This window comes from Nyctereutes procyonoides, unplaced genomic scaffold (genome assembly GCF_905146905.1).
Source record: "Nyctereutes procyonoides isolate TBG_1078 unplaced genomic scaffold, NYPRO_anot_genome, whole genome shotgun sequence".
NCBI lineage: Eukaryota > Metazoa > Chordata > Mammalia > Carnivora > Canidae > Nyctereutes > Nyctereutes procyonoides.
The window spans coordinates 3,439,044-3,457,844 of NW_026575145.1; the positions used below are offsets into that span (position 1 = coordinate 3,439,044).

Consider the following 18,801-nt stretch of genomic DNA (forward strand, 5'->3'; position numbering starts at 1 on the left):
AGGGACGCCTGGGTAGCTCAGCCATTGAGCATCCGCCTTTGGCCCAGGGTGTGATCCCAGAGTCCCAGAATCGAGTCCCACATCAATCAGGCTTCCTGCATGGAGCCTGATTCTCCCTCTGCCTGTGTCTCTGCCTCTCTCTCTCTGTCTCTGTCTCTCATGAATAAATAAATAAAATATTTATAAACAAAGAAACAAACAAATAAAAACAAACCCTGGAGAGAAGGGATGAGGAAAGCTCCTGATGCAAACTTTCCTTTTGCAATGGAAGTTCATGTTTCCTGCTTATACCCCAACTCTAGAAAAGCTATTGGATGAGTTGAGAACAGATAAGCCAGAGTCTGAGTCTATATATAAACTCTCCTTTTCCTACACATTCACCCATAAATACTATCAGCACCAAATTAGTAGTTAGATTATTTAATCTTTTCAATCACTTTGTAAATATTTAATACTTTCTCTTTATGTGTTGCCAAAGAAACAAATGACCCACACACATTGAATAATCAATTTATTGTACCATTTCCTAAAAGTTAGTATTAACTTGTAGTCAGTATACAACCCATAAAGGAATCTGAAAAATATTTTATTCAAATGTAAAGAGAGAAACTCAAGTTACTTATTAATTTCTCCAAACATCATTAGCTAGAAAGATATATAAAATGGAAATTAAATAATAATATTCATCTGTGATTCAAAATTTCCACAGAGAGTAGATGATAAGCGTATATATTGTATATTTCATTGGCTACTAAAATAGTCAACATTGCATTGCTTTCATGTAAAATTTAGCAAATGTTAAATTTCCTTTAAGCAGAAACTTTATAGTATACTGCATGATGTTAGTTACTGCTAACAGTGATAAAATCTTACAGCTACTGTAAGGAGTTTAAGCACCAACTGTATACATAGCCAGAGAGTCTATCAAGTACACCAATATGCCGCTCAGTTGAGACCCTACCACATTAAGGTCTTGCAGAGCCATGACTACTATTTTGTAGCTTTTGGTCTTCCTTAAAGTAACAAATGAAGCTGGTTGCTCTAAGGATTTACATTATTTCTTTATGTGACTATTAGAGTAGTTATAATCTATTATAGGCAAATATAATTTAGTTTTCTTATTTCTAAAAACAATACTGTATTCACTTGCTAAATGAGAACAATTTTGAGATTTTTTTTAAAAAAAAACTAAAATCAACTCAAGAAATCATGGTAATGTACCATTAAATGAAATTGAAAAATAATAAAGTTCATTTCCATCTCCTCCTTCATCAAAACTTTTGCCAAGGCAGTTAATAATGAACAGAATTAATTAACTGCATTATTTCTTCTAGTATATATAAAATGGTCAAAGGATAGCTGCAGGAAAGAAAAGAATATGGGATCTAAAAACTTCAAACTAGACATTGAGGGCTGTTTATAAGCAGCACTTGAGTTTTCTGTATCGCTTAAGTTGTTCTATAAAGCAAATCTCTGTTTAAAATATCCCATAACACTGAATGCTTTTCACCATAGAATAATAAAACAGAAAAAGCATATACTTTGGACACAGATAGATCTCTATATAAATTCCCACTGTGTGACCTTTGGCAAGTCACTCAATATCTCTGAACATCATCATATTTACAAACTGTGCTCTACATCATAGGGACTGGAGAGGAGATTGTATTAAATGAGAGAAGTACTTCATGTGGCATCTGACACTTAAAAGGCATTCAGTAAATGGTAGCTATTCCCATAATTTTGAATAAAATATTTAAATAATCCTTTCCATTCAAACTTGCTCTCTCATACTCTACTCCCAATCACACACATGAATAAAAATATTTTAAGCTCTTTCATCTCTGTCACCTAAAATAATTATAAAACAAAAACATTGACATAAATTAAGGCATGCTGCTGTATCTTCAGTAGGGGTGATTGGGATAATGCCTTTACTAGTCTTACTTTCTTATTTTCCTTACAATTTTGCTAATGGGCTCTTAATGGTTATTAGAAAATTTCAAAAGACAGATTTTTAAAATGAGGTAGTTTCTGTTGAAATTGGCCTAGCTATCCAGAATAATTAATTCTTATAGAAGCCTAGTAACAGCAGGAAGGTCCTGCCAAGCTACTTGAAAATCAGCCAGGAAGTTAGCAGGTAAGTGCTCCTTTTAGGTCACCAGTTAATACAGGTGTTTTGAGTTTCTGGAAGCTTTGTTCTCAGAGGAAAAACATTTCAGTGAATCTGAGAAAGCATCAGGGCAACCATAATAAGCCTGAGACCAGTTGCCAGTCATAATTTTAGGCCAGCTGCTACCTCCTTTCGATTTTGAACAAAGACATGCCCTCTGAGAACACAGCTCTCACCCTGCCTCGGGATTGCTATCATAGAGAACTGTACAAAGCAGATTCTGGCAGGATTTAAACATCATGCTGGGCTGTAGCATAGCTGCAGTGGAATAAGGTCTTAGGTGGGATGGGGATTTGTCAAAACCATGTGTGAAAGAAGACAGGCCAGAGAAGTATAGTTGGTCAATGATAAAGTGCTAAGTTTAGAGAAACACAGTAGTTTCAAATAAGACTCTCAGAACTTCAATTAAGTTTTATCCCCATCTGACACTATGTTGGAGTAAATAATACCTAAACTTTAAAGTCAAACAAATAAGTTTGAAACTACACACTAGCTAGGTGATCTCAGGTAATTGACATGACCCTTCTAAGTCTCATTTTCCTCATCTATTAATTCTGAAAAAATAATAGCACCTATGTCACAGGATTACTGTGATGATTAATCGAGCTAATAGTATAAAGTTCTTAGCACTGTTCCTTAGATATAATAGGGCTCCATAAATGGTGGCTGCCAGGATTACATGGCAATTATATTGCCGTAAACAAAAAACCTAAATTAGCCGTGGCTTAAATAAGAAAAATCATTTATTTTTGTTTCATATAAAAGAATTCTGGAAATAAGAAGCCTAAGATTCTTACTATTTTCTTCCATCATTCCAGCAATTATTACCCATCCTCAAGGGCATTCCATAGTCTAAAATGACTGCTGAAGCTCCAGCCATCATTGTATTTCCAACTTCCTGGAGACAAAAGAAAAAAGGGTAAACAAAAAGGATTCATCTCAGCTGCCTGTACACTTTCAGAGCATCTTCTCATTCTGTCAACAACTTCCATCCAACTTCTTCTACATACACCTATTGGCAAGAACTGAGCCAAGCCTTGCTATATAGGGAGGATAGGGAATACAATATTCTAGCCATGTAATAAAAATCAGGGTTTGTAGAGGCACATGGGTGGCTCAGTCAGTTACGTGTCTGCCTTCAACTCAGGTCATGATCTTGGGGTCTGGGAACAGAGTCCCCCACTGAACTCCTTGCTCCATTGGGTGTGTACTTCTCCCTCTCCCTGTTCCTCCTCCCTCCCACTCATGCTCTCTCTCTCTCTCTCTCTCTCTCTCTCTCTCTCTCTCTCAAATAAATAAACAAGATCTTTTTAAAAAAAATTTTAAATGGTTTGTAAATAAGAAATGGAAACATGGATTTGGGTGAGAAAACAGCAGACATGGTCACAACAGGTAACACTGGTTCTTATCTAACATCTCAGTCTTTCATTGTCATTACTAAATCTACTATCTCTCTCTTCTATCTGGAATAATTACTAAAGTACAGACTATTTTCTCTGATATTCTCCCACCAAGAAGTCCTCTATTATTCATCATCTCTATATGGGGTAGCTCAAAAAAATTAAATCTCTAGCTTTGCCTTAAGTCAGAAGTCAGCTGGAGTCAAGCTTCCTGCTATGAGGTAAGATTTGTTCAAATTCCACTTTGAGACCTTCCTCAAGATTTCTGCCAACTCCCAGGGCTTCCATTCTCCTAATTATATTTGATTTCAAGTTCTTGCTACCATTACTATCCACTGTTCTATATGCCAACACAATTGTAAAACCCAGACCCAGTCCCTTTGTTGAATAAAAAAAGTTATAGATAGACAAACACTCTCCAACAATACATTTGTGAGTAAAGAGCCTTGACTAGACATCTGAAGCAGAAACAGAAACATGGCAACAATTTCAAAGATCATATTTGACATTCATCTTCTTAAAATGTCCCTTATCCACCCCAAATGGGAAACCTTCATTGGCCACGTCTCCTTATATCTTCTCTTTATACTCTCCTTTCCCCCTTCCATATCTGCCCCCTTTTGTCTCAGAAAAAAAAATTAATTCCTCCCATTTTCTCACCTGGATTATTGCAATAACATCCTAATTGGTCTCTGTACTTATACTTTGCCCTTCTACTGCCCATTTTCAACATAGCAACCAGAGAGATCCTTTGAAAGGGTGTCAGTTCATGTCACTCCTCTGCTCAGAATCCTCAAATAGCTTCCCATAACACTTGGCAGAAAAGCCAAAATCCTTACAATGTGTTATACTTGACCTGGTCCCCCTAGTAACTCTCAGATTTCTCTCCTACCAACTCCTGCCTTGTTCAAACAAAATTTTCCTTGCAGTTCTGGACCACTCCTGCCCCAGATCCTTTTTTCCCTCTGCCTAGAATGATCTTCCCCCAGTTATCTAAATGGCTTACTCCCCCTGCCTCCTTGAGCTTCTGCTCAATTGTCAGCTCAGTAAAAACTTCCCAGACACCGTTTTTATAATAGCAACCCTTCACTTCCCAATTAGTTATGCTCCTTCCTTGCTTTATTTTTACCCATAGTGCTTGTCACTTTCTTATGATCTGATAACTTGCTCATTTATTATCTTTTACCCACTATAATGTAAACCTCATGAAGAAAGGGATTATGGTCTGTTTTTATGGCTGCTCTGTCTTCACAATATCTGAAATGACCTAGGTGCTCAGTAAATATTTGTTAACTAAATCATAAAAGGGTTTTCCTCATGCAGACCATCTTAACCATCAGTTGTATTACTTGGGCTTCTGCAGATGCTGTTTACATTGATTGGTTCATTATTTTTTGCAAACCAAAATGTTTCCTTCATAAAGGAATGCTCCATCAACTATTTAGAAGACAACCTTCCCATATTTTTAAACCAAGTTCCACATGCCTTTGTGCTGACCATGAAGGAATGCTACTCAGATTCTCCTTCAAGTAGCAACCTGCCAAAAATAATGTATTTCACTGACAGCCTCTATCTTCAGGATCTACCATAGCATTCATACCTACGCAGAGGCGTTGTCTTGCTGGCTGCTCCCTATTGATGACCAAACAGAGGGTACACTGGAACTGGGAGTACCTGCTCAACACAGGACCCTGAAGGACAGTCTCTGCTCTGGGGTTCCCAATGGCCTGGCCAAGACTTACTCAGAACTTCACAGTAGCCTGAAGCAATTCTTATCCAACCCTCATCTTTGCCTTTCACACCTTTCACAGGTGTTACACCTGCATTCGCTGGTTCCATGTTGACTCCTGATCCCTCCCTGCTTATTTCTCAAAGATATTTTCCTAACAAATCTCTTACACTTCAAATTCTGTCTTGGTAACTGCTTCTTAGAAGGCCTCACCTGGCACAGTCTTCTGGACATCTTCAGTTGGATATACTGTATGAGCTCAAATTCAGTGTGTTCAAAACCAAAGTCTAGAGGCTCTTGTGAAATGTGGCCCAGAACACCATGAATCAAGTGGGAGCCATTTGGGAACTGAGACTGATTATGGGAAGGGAAAAAACAGCACTGAAAACCAGGTCCTAGGACTAAGCATAGCAGCACCGAGGCCAGGGCATCCCTGGTTAGAAAGGAATTACTCAGACTCCATTCACATACAAAGAACATCATCTAGATTTTGAATAAAAGTTTCCAGATATTTGAGGTGACCCTTTTTTAGAATATAATCATTTTGAATATTTTTAACCCCAAAATTTATTATAATAAGAGTGGAAAATTAATTTTTAAAAACTAAGTTTTGGATAATTTTGATATGATCCTTATAAAAATAAAATAGCAAAATTTTAATTTTTTAAAGATTCAGACATTTCTTCCATATTTAGGTTCAAAACATTATAAATGGTAAGGAATTTAAGTTGGTGGAATTTTTGCCTTCTCCCCTTTCACTGGTATTCTTCAGAGAGCTATAAGATATTTTTGATCCATATGCTAAGAACTTTAAACAGTTTCAAATTACCGTTTAAATATTGCTGAAGTTTCATGACAGATATTTTTATCTTTATTTAAAGCTATAGGAATTTCTGATGTAAGCTTGTTCCATGTCACAGTGGGAAAACTTTTCTAAATGAATACATTAAAAGTGTAAATATATTTAAGATATTGCCATTTCACAGGAGCATGGTAGTGCCAAGGTAGCTACATGCCTCCATTGATGATTTAAAATGTTTTTCCTTCAGATGTGAAAACCTGGGTATCATTTCAAAAAAAACCAAAGTTTAAAAAACAAACTAGAAAACACAATTTCAGAGAAAAATTCTAGCACATTTCTGTGCAGTCCTATTGTATTTAGGATTTGCCATGAGATATTGAAGACTGCTCTTTACTGAATCAAAGACTAATTAACCCAAAATGGCACAGCATAACTTCAATTTTTCTTCTCTACCATCAAAAATCATAATTGAATTTTGAGAAGCATTATGAAAACTTTACATAGACAGAAAGTTCTTCTAATGTAAAATAATAGATAACAAAATTTTTGAAATATTTTTGACTCTGGTATTGGGCATTCTAATGGAGTTAACACTGTAAGGTAAGAAAAATTGGATAGTGTATACAGGAGATAAATTGCATTGAAAATATAAATTATTAAAAGGCATATACTTAGTCTGCTCAAAATGCTATAGGAAAATTCCATAGACTGCATGGCTTAAACAACAGACATTTCTCACAGTTCTGGAGGCTATGAAGTCCAAGATCAAGATATCAGTATGGTTAGGTTCCTGGTAAGAGCTCTCTTCTTGCCTTACAGATGGCCATCTTTTTTCTGTGTCCTAACATAGAAAGGAGAGAGAGAGCAAGCTTGCTGGTCTCTTCTAAGGACACTAATGCCATCATGAGGACCCATCTCTTAAGACCTCAGGTAAACCTAATTACTTCCCCAAAGCCCTCATCTCCAAATACCATCACACTGGGAATTAGAACTTTAAAACATATGAATTTGTGGGGGACACAAACATTCAGTCCATGACAGATACTATGGTAGAAATTCCTATTCTTACAGCAGTACTTTCCATTCTGGAAAAAAAACAACTCCACAAAAATAATGTCCCTAGCAATAAAACCAGGGGTGGGAATGAAGAGTGCTAAGGGGAGATAAGTGAGAATGCAAACAGATTGAGGCTGAAGATCGTATATATCCTTAACTCCTGCATATGAGAAACAATTAAACTAAACATCATTAGCTAAGGTATATAGGGCTACATGCCCAAACACCCAAATACTCAACCAAGAGTCTTTTAAGCTTCTTTCTTAGAATAGCCTCTAAAACCTATACCTAGAGTATTAAGAATGCTGATCATTGAGGAAGATGATATAAAAGACTGGCAGAGGGGCACCTGGATGGCTCAGTCAGTTAAGCAACTGACTCCCGGGTTCAGCTCAGGTCATAATTTTATGGGTTGTGGGACTGAGCCCCATATCAGGCTCCATGCTCAGTGGGGAGTCTGGTTGAAGATTCTCTCCCTCTGCCTCTCCCCCCACTCATACACATGCACTCTCTAAAATAATTAAATCTTTAAAATAATAATTAAAAAATAATAAAGACTGGCAGATATCTGTTAAAAAATAATAAAGACTGGCAGATATCTGGATTCCCAGGAGTAGAAAATTTTTAGTTATAGCCAATTAAGAACAAGGCTGGTTCAAGTGGTATAAAGTCTTAGTCCCTAAATGTGCTGCTTTTCTTACGAAAGCTCATTATGGAAAAGCCAAACTAAAGAAACTAAAGCTGGGATTTCTTTCACTCCTAAGTCCACCTATGATATTGACAATTCTAATACTTTTGAATCAGCTGCCAAGAATGTTAGTACAAAAAATTTAATAAAGGAGTATAATCACTCAAATTCTGCACTTGTTGACAAAATTAATCAACAGGCCTCATCTATCCAAACTGATTTGAATGGGCACTGATAAAAAATGTGAATTCTTGAAAACACTGAAAGGGGACAGGGTTAGAAGAGGAAAGTGAAGATGAAAGTCAGGTTGATCCTGACTTTGCATAATAGGAATTAAATCCTCCAGAAAGGGCTATCAACCAAAACTCTGATGAAAATTACATTCCTCAAAACAATAACAATGCTGCTATGATTTCCCAACAAACCATTGTCTTCAAATTTTCTACAAACTGATGTGAATATATAGAAGGCATCTGGAACAGTGTCTGATACACTGTTCAGCAAACCTGCAATAAAATATCATGTAATATAGTAGGAAATATGGTGCTATCAGTTCTGGGCTTAAAATAATTGTAGTTTGTACGTGTATCAGTCATAGCTCAATATTTGGTATGTTTGGCTATTACTTGCAGACACCAAGACAAGTACCACGTTCGGGATAGTCTGGTGATAAGATATGAGATAAGCACTCAAAACTATAATGTACAAAAAATTAATGTACAAAAATTTTGTAAAAAAAAATTAAATCATAGAATACAAACTAATTGCTAATCAAATTTGAGAAGAGAAGGACATCAAAACCTGGACTTTAGGACTTCTTGAAAAATGTGGAACTGATTTCAAGGAAGAATTATTTTTGTGAAACTAGAATGTGTATGTGAATAGGTATTTAATTTGAAAAAAAAATTTAATGCTCAAATTTTTTAGATTAGTCTTTTTACCCACATATTGTTTACTTTGTAACCCCTTCTAAGCAATAAAATCAAATTAATATAAGGCAAAAGTTCAGTAATACAGGAATGCAAGCCTTTTTTTAAGTCAAGAATTGTTTTATAAAATCAAATTATTACAACCTTCCTATATATTCTGAACTTCTGTAAATGATTCAATGTGAATTGGATATTTGAATTTTGTGAGATTGTAGAATATTCCAAATCTTAGAAAAACATGGGAAATAGACAAGGCTTCTTAGGTCACTCAGGCAAATTACTGCCATGTGGCATATCTTGCAGCAAGTTTATTCACGTTACCTTGTACTCTCTGTGGTCTGACCTCAACATGACCAGTCTACAAAATAGATGCTTTTAAAAACCAAAACTCAAACATGCGTCATGGTCTTATTCCCATATCTGTAATGGAACAGGTGCATCCTTGATTATTTACATAGAGTGCCAAGAAAAGGGGGTTGTAGACAGAGTCAGCATGCCTTCCCTGGGATTCTTCAGAAGTGCTCATCACTAGCCAAACCCCAGGGATCTGGAAGTGGGATGAGAATAAGCAGAAGTATAGCAATATAAACAGAAGATTAAAATCATGAGTAAAAAAATAATGGCTGAGGATGATGAGGAAAAATATATTTGGTTTCTCTCTTAAATTCCTTTGCTCTCTGAAAAGCTGAGGGATTTTGTTAGGAATAGCTTGTTAACAAGAATCATTTAATATCAAGGAAACGAAACATGATGCTGATAAAATATACAACTTTGTCAAACCTATGAACAATGTTAAACTATGTGTTATTTTCTATTTAAAAGATAAAATGAAGGGCTCCTGGGTGGCTCAGTCAGTTAAGCATCTGCCTTCAGCTCAGGCCATGATCCCAGGGTACTAGGATCAAGCCCCATGTCATGCTCCTTGCTTAGTGGGGAGTCTGATTCTTTCACCCTGTGTGCATATGTGCGTGAGCGTTCTCTCTCTCTCTCTCTCTCTCAAATAAAAAAAATCTAAAAAAAAAAAAGATGAAATGATTATGTAAGCCAAAAGTAATATGTCAAGAGAGGCTGTGACATAGAAGAAAAAGCACTAGTCTTAGAATGAGGTTTTGGTTGGTGTCCTGCTTTTCTACTGTGCTGGATATGTGATTTCAGCCTCTGTTTACGCATGTGTGAAAAGGGAATAACATTGTCACCCATCTCACAGACTACTGAAAGATCTAATGGGCTAAATAGCAATCCCAAAAAGATATGTCCTAACACCCAGTACCTCTTAATGGGATCTTCTTTTACAATAGTGTCTTTGCAGATTTAATTAAGAATCTCAAGATGTGAGATTATCCTGAATTTAGAGTAGGCCCTAAATCCAATGGCAAGTATCTTTATATGAGACAGAAATGGAGAAGATACAGAGACACAGAAGGGAAGCCCATGTGAAAACTAAGGAAGAGAATGAAGTTATGCAGCTACTAGCCAAGAAGTTCAAAGACTTGCCAGCAGGCACCAGAAGCTAGGAAAGAGGCATGAAACACATTCTCCTTCAGAGACTTCAGATGGAGCCAACCTTGTCAACACCTTGATTTTGGAATTTTGGCCTCCAGAACTGTTAGAGAATAATCTTTTGTTACTTAAAGCCACCTAGTTTGAGGTAATTTGTTAGGTAGCCTTAGTAAACTAATATAAAGTCAAATGAAATATTATATGTGGAAGTGGACATAACTGCTGATAGGAATCACTCGATTTTTTTTGCTAACATTTATTTTAATGTTAATGAAACTCTTTTGAAGGAGTCATTAATACTTTCGGAGTAAAATTATAAGATTTGTGCTTTTCCCAGGGGTAGCCATCTTCCATTGCCTGTTATAATAAAGAAACAGTGCAACCACTTAGAACACATGATTAAAATATTTAAGTCGCAAGCAATAGAATCAACTCAGGCTAGTGAGGAAAAAGAAAAAAAGGAAAAATCCTACAAAATAAGAGGGTGGGAGTTTTGAAGGGAGGTTACAGGGCTACCTCTGAGACTCAGAGGAAGAGCTGAACAATCAAGATTCAGACTCATTAGCAAGTTTTATTAGCAAGTATTTTATTTATTAGCAAATATTTTAACCACCAAATCAGAAGGTATGTGATTGTTTATCCCAGACTGAAACATTGTTTCTGTAGTATTTTCCTTTTAGAAAAACTGACAATTGAGTTCCAAAGGATCAAACCTTAGGAAAAAGAATATCAATTGTGTTATTTGAAAGAATTTCAATTCCCAAAAAAAACAAAAACAAAAACTTGACACTTACATAGAGATTTGTAACTCTTTTATTAGCTTTTAAATAGATCAAGAAGCATCCTTTCATCCCAACCCTTAAAAATGAACACATTGTTTTTACTGGAAAACAGGGTAGTGGAAAACATCAAAAAAAAAAACCAAAACATTGTTTTGTTGTTGTTTTCATTTCCATCTCTTTCAGGAAAAGAAGCATGGTTTGAATGTTCAGACTTGTTTGAATAAAAATGCAACCATGACTTTTGAATTCTAAGACTTGCTTAACTGGCTGAAGTCTTAGGAAATGTCTCTTAGATACATTATGCACCTTAAACTCCTGCTTGAGGAAATTATCATGTTTGAATTATTTTGAGATGCAGCCAGAAACAAGGCATTTTTCAAGAATATATTCTATTTGCCTTTGGCAATTTGCTCTCAGCTTCACTCAGAATTCTTACTAAGAGAATAGTTAGTGCAACTGGTAGGTTTCCTGCCCTGGAGATTTAAGTGAAAATGAAACTTAGATCACAAGTGAAATCAATTTGGTAGATTTCTTCAAACTAAAGCTAAACCTAGTAATCTTTATTTGGAAAACATTGGTCCATGGAAGAATAAAAAGACTAAGCTTATAAATATTTTTCAAGTAGGAAAATAAGACATTTACTGTAAACCCAAAGTAGAAAAGATCCATGCTACAATTTTTGAGAAAATTTGAAATAAGCTTCTTAATATCATGTAGATAAATTTCTTATAATCACCTAGAATTAGAATCATTAGGATTTAAATCTTGACAACCACAAGCTAATAGATACACAGACACATACAGAAACAAAATGACTTCTGTTATCTAGATGCTTTGGTCATAAATTAGTACAACTCATCCTTCAAATATAGTCAGTTTCTTCCTCCCAGTTCCTAACACACAAGCATAGTTCGTGAATGTTAATAACACCATATGTATTGGTTCATTTTCATAAAGACTCTCCACATGAAGACAAAGACAGCTCCCCAGATAATCCCAGTTTACTACAATTTCAGGAAGGACTGCCTCCTTCCCAGTAAGGACTGCCTCCTTCCCAGTAGTGTTAGAAAAAAAAAAGGGAAGAAAAGAAATGCTTCTGGCACTGAGCCCATATATAAACCAATAACTCAAGCTAGAGGGACAGCTACTCCACCAAATCTGAGTCATGTGCCAATCCCTGGAACAATCCCATGGGATCAGCACCATGAGCTATACACAGAGAAAGGGTGTTACTGAAAGGAAAAGAAGAATTTTCATCCAAAGAGAAACCAGAATGGTTGTTGAGTCTAGCAGTTAGAGTCCTAACAGGAAACAAATGGAACATCAAATATGGTAATTCAAGAAAATTTACTTATGAAAAGATGAATTATAAAGATACAAGTAGGGTATAGAAGGACCACAAAAGATAGTACAATACTCAGAAGAGTTGCCCATAGGAATAAGGGAAAGGAGTAGTTACTAAAGTCAAGAAGCAAAGAGTCCTGTAGAGAAACCCTATTGAGAGTAACAGAGATCTTCAGTAAGGCACACAACTAATCCAAAGTGATCTCACAAGAAGAAATGCTGGGAAATAAACCCTCTCTTCCTCCAATCTCCTTCTAGGAATTCCTTAGAAGAAGAATAGCCTCAGTTGAAACTAAATTCAACTGAGATCTAAAGGACATGGAAGCCCATTAACACAGGTCTTAAAAGTCAGGCCCCAGGCAGCAAAGTAATAAGAGCAGATAATGGATCTGGAGGGGCAAATGGAAAATACGCAACACACAGAGCAAGCAGAAAGAATATACATTATTTAGACAATCCCTGGTTGCCCATCCATTCATTCAACAAATAGCAACTGAGTCCCACAATGGGCAAAATACATTTTTAAGTAGGGGAAACAGAAAATTAAAAAGGACACAGTCTCTTCTCTCAAGAAGTTCACAGTAAAAAGAGAAAAAGGAGACAAACTTTTTAAAAGTGTAACGAACATATTATCACTCTAAGAATTTGATTCCGGAGTTTTTCAATGATTTGTTATATATTTTCCCTACAGATTTTGACAAGTAAATGTTTTTTTTTTCCATATAGGAAATTACCTAATACATAATGGAGACCATCAATAATCACAGATATAAAGTTCTTGTTTTGTTGTTGTTGCTGTTTTTAGCAATCAAGTGTTCTCTAGCTCTACAAAAACATATGTACACAGTACTGAAGCAGGACAAAGAAAAGGATTATTTTTAATATTACATTAAGGAGAGGAGTTACTGCGGAGGACTGCCATGGGGAGAATGACTCTTCAACTCCCTATAATAAGCAAGCAAACGAGCAGATCAATCAGGAGAGTAAGGGAGGAATGACATCCTAGACAGAATATGATAAGGAAAGGCATGCAGTTGCCTTATAATAAATACAGCATATTAAAGCAACAGTATGAAATCCAAAATAACTGAAAATTATATGGGCTACTACTCAATGAATGAGAAAGCCAAAAAATGTTATTCTGTGGATGCCTATATGTATATATATATCATTTTTTTTAAATTGAGAACTGATAATATGCCTTAAATTTCTTTTCCATACCGCACACATAATCCAAGGTTATGAGCAATGGGTCTGAATAAAAAAAAAAAGTGTCAGATTAAATTTGTGTTTAATAGTCATCAGTAAATAAATACTCATGATTAGTTGATTTTTTAAAATAAAATGCAAATTAATATTATTTTGAAGAAAATACCAAGCAGAGGTTTAAGAAGAACAAGAATTATGGATATTTCTAGGGTTATTTTAAAACTTATTTGCCAACTAGACAATAACTTCCTCTAAAATAAAACTACCTACTATAAACACTGAAATAATAATATTAATGAGGAGTTATTTCCAAATAAAGCAAGTCATACCAAAAGATTGAAGATTAATAGTCACATCAGGGTTTTTGTTTGTTTGTTTCTTTTAAGTCTAGAAAGAAGTTTAAGGGAATAATTTCTACAAAATCATTCATAGTCACGATTTATGAAAGAAAAATTTTAAATCCCCAAATTATAGTATAAGTAGAATGAAATGAATCATGAAATATATAGAATTTTTTTACAGAATTCTGAGTTTTAAAAGCCTAAATAATATTAACAACTTGATTATAAAAATGTACCTTATTAGCAATATTGAAAAGAACTTCTAAGGATAAGAATAGATTAAAGCATTCAGAGGTACTCATCTCTTTCCTGTCTGTCCTGTTCATCTCTCAGTTTAAGTTAAAATTTGTTTTTAAGGGCAGCCCCGGTGGATCAGCGGTTTAGTGCTGCCTTTAACCCAGGGCCTGATCCTGGAAACCCGGGATGGTATCCCACATCAGGCTCCCTGGATGGAGACTGCTTCTCCCTCTGCCTGTGTTTCTGCCACTCTGTGTGTGTGTGTGTGTGTGTGTGTCTCATAAATAAATAAATAAAATCTTAAAAAATAAAAATAAAATAAAGTTTGTTTTTAATTACCTGAAGAAATTCCAGGGAACCTGAGAGAAAGGTATAGGAAAAAGTCTGCTGCAAAAGGTAGAGAAGTAAAATCCAATTTTAGTGGCTGAATACTGTGGTGCCAAGAAACCAGTTACCAGAGTGTTCTGACATGCTTGCCACAGAGACTTTGGGCAGAACTGCAATTTTAAATGTACAAAAATCATCCTAAGACTAAAAGCCTAATTTTAAGTCTGTTATCAACTCAATTTATTTGAATAAGTCCCTCATCTTTGAGCAAGTCTCTCACACTTGCTGAGCCCAGAATTATCTCCACCTCTAATAAAAAGATGTTAAACCAAAGCATCTCTAAGTTTCTTTCTAAAGCTTTCTTTTATTTGTATGATTGGCTAGTCTTCTCAACACCTGAATTTTTCCCTGATCATTACATCAAGCACACAAGTTATCCCTGAGTTTCAAGGTTCTCAAAGTCTTGACCCCACTCTTCCCAACAAAAAACCTAGGTTAGCTTAATTTAAAAAAAATTATTTTTTAAAACATTTTATTTATTTATTCATGAGAATACACAGAGAAGAGAGAGAGACAGAGACACAGGCAGAGGGAGAAGCAGGCTCCATTCAGGGAGCCGGATGTGGGACTCTATCCCGGGTCCCCATGATCACACCCTGGACTAAAGGGTGGCGCTAAACCTCTCAGCCAACTGGGCTGCCCAATTTTTAAAAATGTTAAAGGGGGGGTAGTCCTCCAATCTGTGATAGAAGCCTCCTATGGCTTTCATGAAGGCAAACAGACTTAAAAAAACAGCTGTGAGCAATGCTTCGGCTACCTCAACATAGAAACAGAAATGAAAAACCTAATACCAAACAAGGAACTCTAAAACCAGTCTTGACTCGAAGGACAGAGTGCAAAGTTGAAATTTGAAATTACTGAATAACAGAACTTTGTACTTACCATATAGTTGCCAGAAAGACAAGTCATTATGATCCTATAATAATCAGTCCTCAACACACTATCGTAGTCACCAGACTTCATCCTTAACAAGTGCAGAATCATACTGAGCCATAAGGCCACTTAAGAGTTCACCTCAGCAGGCTCCACCTTAACCTTCCACAACTGACTTGAGGGGAGGAAGTCATTACAATTTGACATTTAATTTAATATACTTACAAATTAGGGAGAGAGAATGCATTAGGGGAAGACCAGGTTTAAGTACAGTAGAATAAATTATATGAAAAATAAATAAGACAACTGGTAGTAAAGAACAACAAAGAATACTCAAATTGGTGCTTCTCAGATTTTTCTTCTGAAATAATGAAAGGGGACAGTGAATGTATTCCCCAAGCCTTTCACAAGGAAGAACTCTCTCTGAAATCATAGTCTTTCTCTTAAAATAAACTCACATATATCTTGTATCCTAGGACAAAATACTCTGGGAAAACAAGACACGTGTGTCCTGTGTCCTCATATCCCTATGGCAGTTATATCAGTTTAAGAAGCACAAACTAAAATATACAAAATAAGAATTATGAAAAGCGGGAGGGAGGGTCAAGATGGTGGAAGAGTAGGGTCCCCAAGTCACCTGTCCCCACCAAATTACCTAGATAACCTTCAAATCACCCTGAAAAATCTACGAATTCGGCCTGAGATTTAAAGAGAGACCAGCTGGAATGCTACAGTGAGAAGAGTCCGCGCTTCTATCAAGGTAGGAAGACGGGGAAAGAGAAATAAAGGAACAAAAGGCCTCCGAGGGGGAGGGGCCCCGCGAGGAGCTGGGCTGAGGCCGGGGCAAGGGTCCCCAAGACAGGAGAGCGCCGTCCCGGAGAAGCAGGAGCTGCACCATCTTCCCGGGAGGAAAGGGGCTCGCAGGGAGTTGGAACAGGACACAGGAGGGCGGGGATGCCCTCGGGCTCCCTGGGACACTAACAGGCACCTGCTCGCACAGGAGAGTGCGCCGAGCTCCCCAAGGGCTGCAGCGCGCACGGCGGGACCCGGAGCAGCTCGGAGGGGCTCGGGCGGCGGCTCCGCGGAGGGGCTGCTGGGCGGGAGCGCGAATCCAACAGCGCAGGCCCCGGAGCACAGGGCGCCGGGACACAGCCCCGGATCCGGCCTCCCCCCGGATAGGCAGAAGCCGGGAGGGCCCAGGACAGCAAGGACGCTCCTGCCCGCAGCCTCCAGACCCTGCAGAAGGAGAGCTCTGTAGTAACTGCGGGGGCTGACTCCAGGGCTCCAGAGCTGCCGCCGCCACTGGGGTTGTTCCTCCTGGGGCCTCACGGGATAAACAACCCCCGCTGAGCCCTGCACCAGGCAGGGGGCAGAGCAGCTCCCCCAAGTGCTAACACCTGAAAATCAGCAAAACAGGCCCCTCCCCCAGAAGACCAGCTAGACCGACAAGTTCCAGGGGGAAGTCAAGGGACTTTTAAGCATACAGAATCAGAAGATACTCCACCGTGTTTTGTTTTGTTTTGTTTTTTGCTTTTTGATTTGTTTGCTTCCCCCACCCTTTTTTTCCCTTTCTTTCTTTTTCTTTCTCTTTTTCTTCTTTTTGTCTTTTTTCTTCCTTTTTTCTTTTTTCTTTTTCCCTTTTCTCTCCTTCTTTCTCTCATCTCTTTTTCTCCTTTTCCCAATACAACTTGTTTTTGGCCACTCTGCACTGAGCAAAATGACTAGAAGGAAAACCTCACCTCAAAAGAAAGAATCAGAAACAGTCCTCTCTACCACAGACTTACAAAATATGGATTACAATTCAATGTCACAAAGCCAATTCAGAAGCACTATTCTACAGCTACTGGTGGCTCTAGAAAAAAGCATAAAGGACTCAAGAGACTTCATGACTGTAGAATTTAGATCCAATTAGGCAGAAATTAAAAATCAATTGAATGAGATGCAATCCAAACTAGAAGTCCTAACGACAAGGGTTAACACGGTGGAAGAACGAGTGAGTTACATAGAAGACAAGTTGATGGCAAAGAGGGAAACTGAGGAAAAAAGAGATAAACAATTAAAAGACCATGAAGATAGATTAAGGGAAATAAACAACAGCCTAAGGAAGAAAAACCTACATTTAATTGGGGTTCCCGAGGGCGCCGAAAGGGACAGAGGGCCAGAATATGTATTTGAACAAATCCTAGCTGGAAACTTTCCTAATCTGGGAAGGGAAACAAGCATTCAGATCCAGGAAATAGAGAGATCCCCCCCTAAAATCAATAAAACCATTCAACACCTCGACATTTAATAGTTAAGCTTGCAAATTCCAAAGATAAAGAGAAGATCCTTAAAGCAGCAAGAGACAAGAAATCCCTGACTTTTATGGGGACGAGTATTAGGGTAACAGCAGACCTCTCCACAGAGACCTGGCAGGCCAGAAAGGGCTGGCAGGATATATTCAGGGTCCTAAATGAGAAGAACATGCAACCAAGTATACTTTATCCAGCAAGACTCTCATTCAAAATGGAAGGAGAGATAAAGAGCTTCCAAGACAGGCAGGAACTGAAAGAATATGTGACCTCCAAACCAGCTCTGCAAGAAATTTTAAGGGGGACTCTTAAAATTCCCCTTTAAGAAGAAGTTCAGTGGAACAATCCACAAAAACAAGGACTGAATAGATATCATGATGACACCAAACTCATATCTTTCAATAGTAACTCTGAACGTGAACGGGCTTAATGACCCCATCAAAAGGCGGAGGGTTTCAGACTGGATAAAACAGCAGGACCCATCTACATGCTGTCTACAAGAGACTCATTTTAGACAGAAGGACACCTTCAGCCTGAAAATAAAAGGTTGGAGAACCATTTACCATTCGAATGATCCTCAAAAGAAAGCAGGGGTAGCCATCCTTATATCAGATAAACTAAAATTTACCCCGAAGACTGCAGTGAGAGATGAAGAGGGACACTATATCATACTTAAAGGATCTATCCAACAAGAGGACTTAACAATCCTCAATATATATGCCCCGAATGTGGGAGCTGCCAAATATATCAATCAATTAATAACCAAAGTTAAGACATACTTAGATAATAATACACTTCTACTTGGTGACTTCAATGTAGCTCTTTCTATACTCGATAGGTCTTCTAAGCACAACATCTCCAAAGAAACGAGAGCTTTAAATGATACACTGGACAAGATGGATTTCACAGATATCTACAGAACTTTACATCCAAACTCAACTGAATACACATTCTTCTCAAGTGCACATGGAACTTTCTCTAGGATAGACCACATACTGGGTCACAAATCGGGTCTGAACTGATACCAAAAGATTGGGATCGTCTCCTGCATATTCTCAGA

General features: G+C 37.3%; 1 pseudogene; it reads left to right on the forward strand.

Annotated features, from left to right (window-relative positions):
- Positions 1 to 8,301, forward strand: part of LOC129499367 (vasculin-like) — a 58,418-nt pseudogene extending 50,117 nt beyond the window's left edge.
- The last annotated feature ends 10,500 nt before the right edge of the window (positions 8,302 to 18,801 follow it).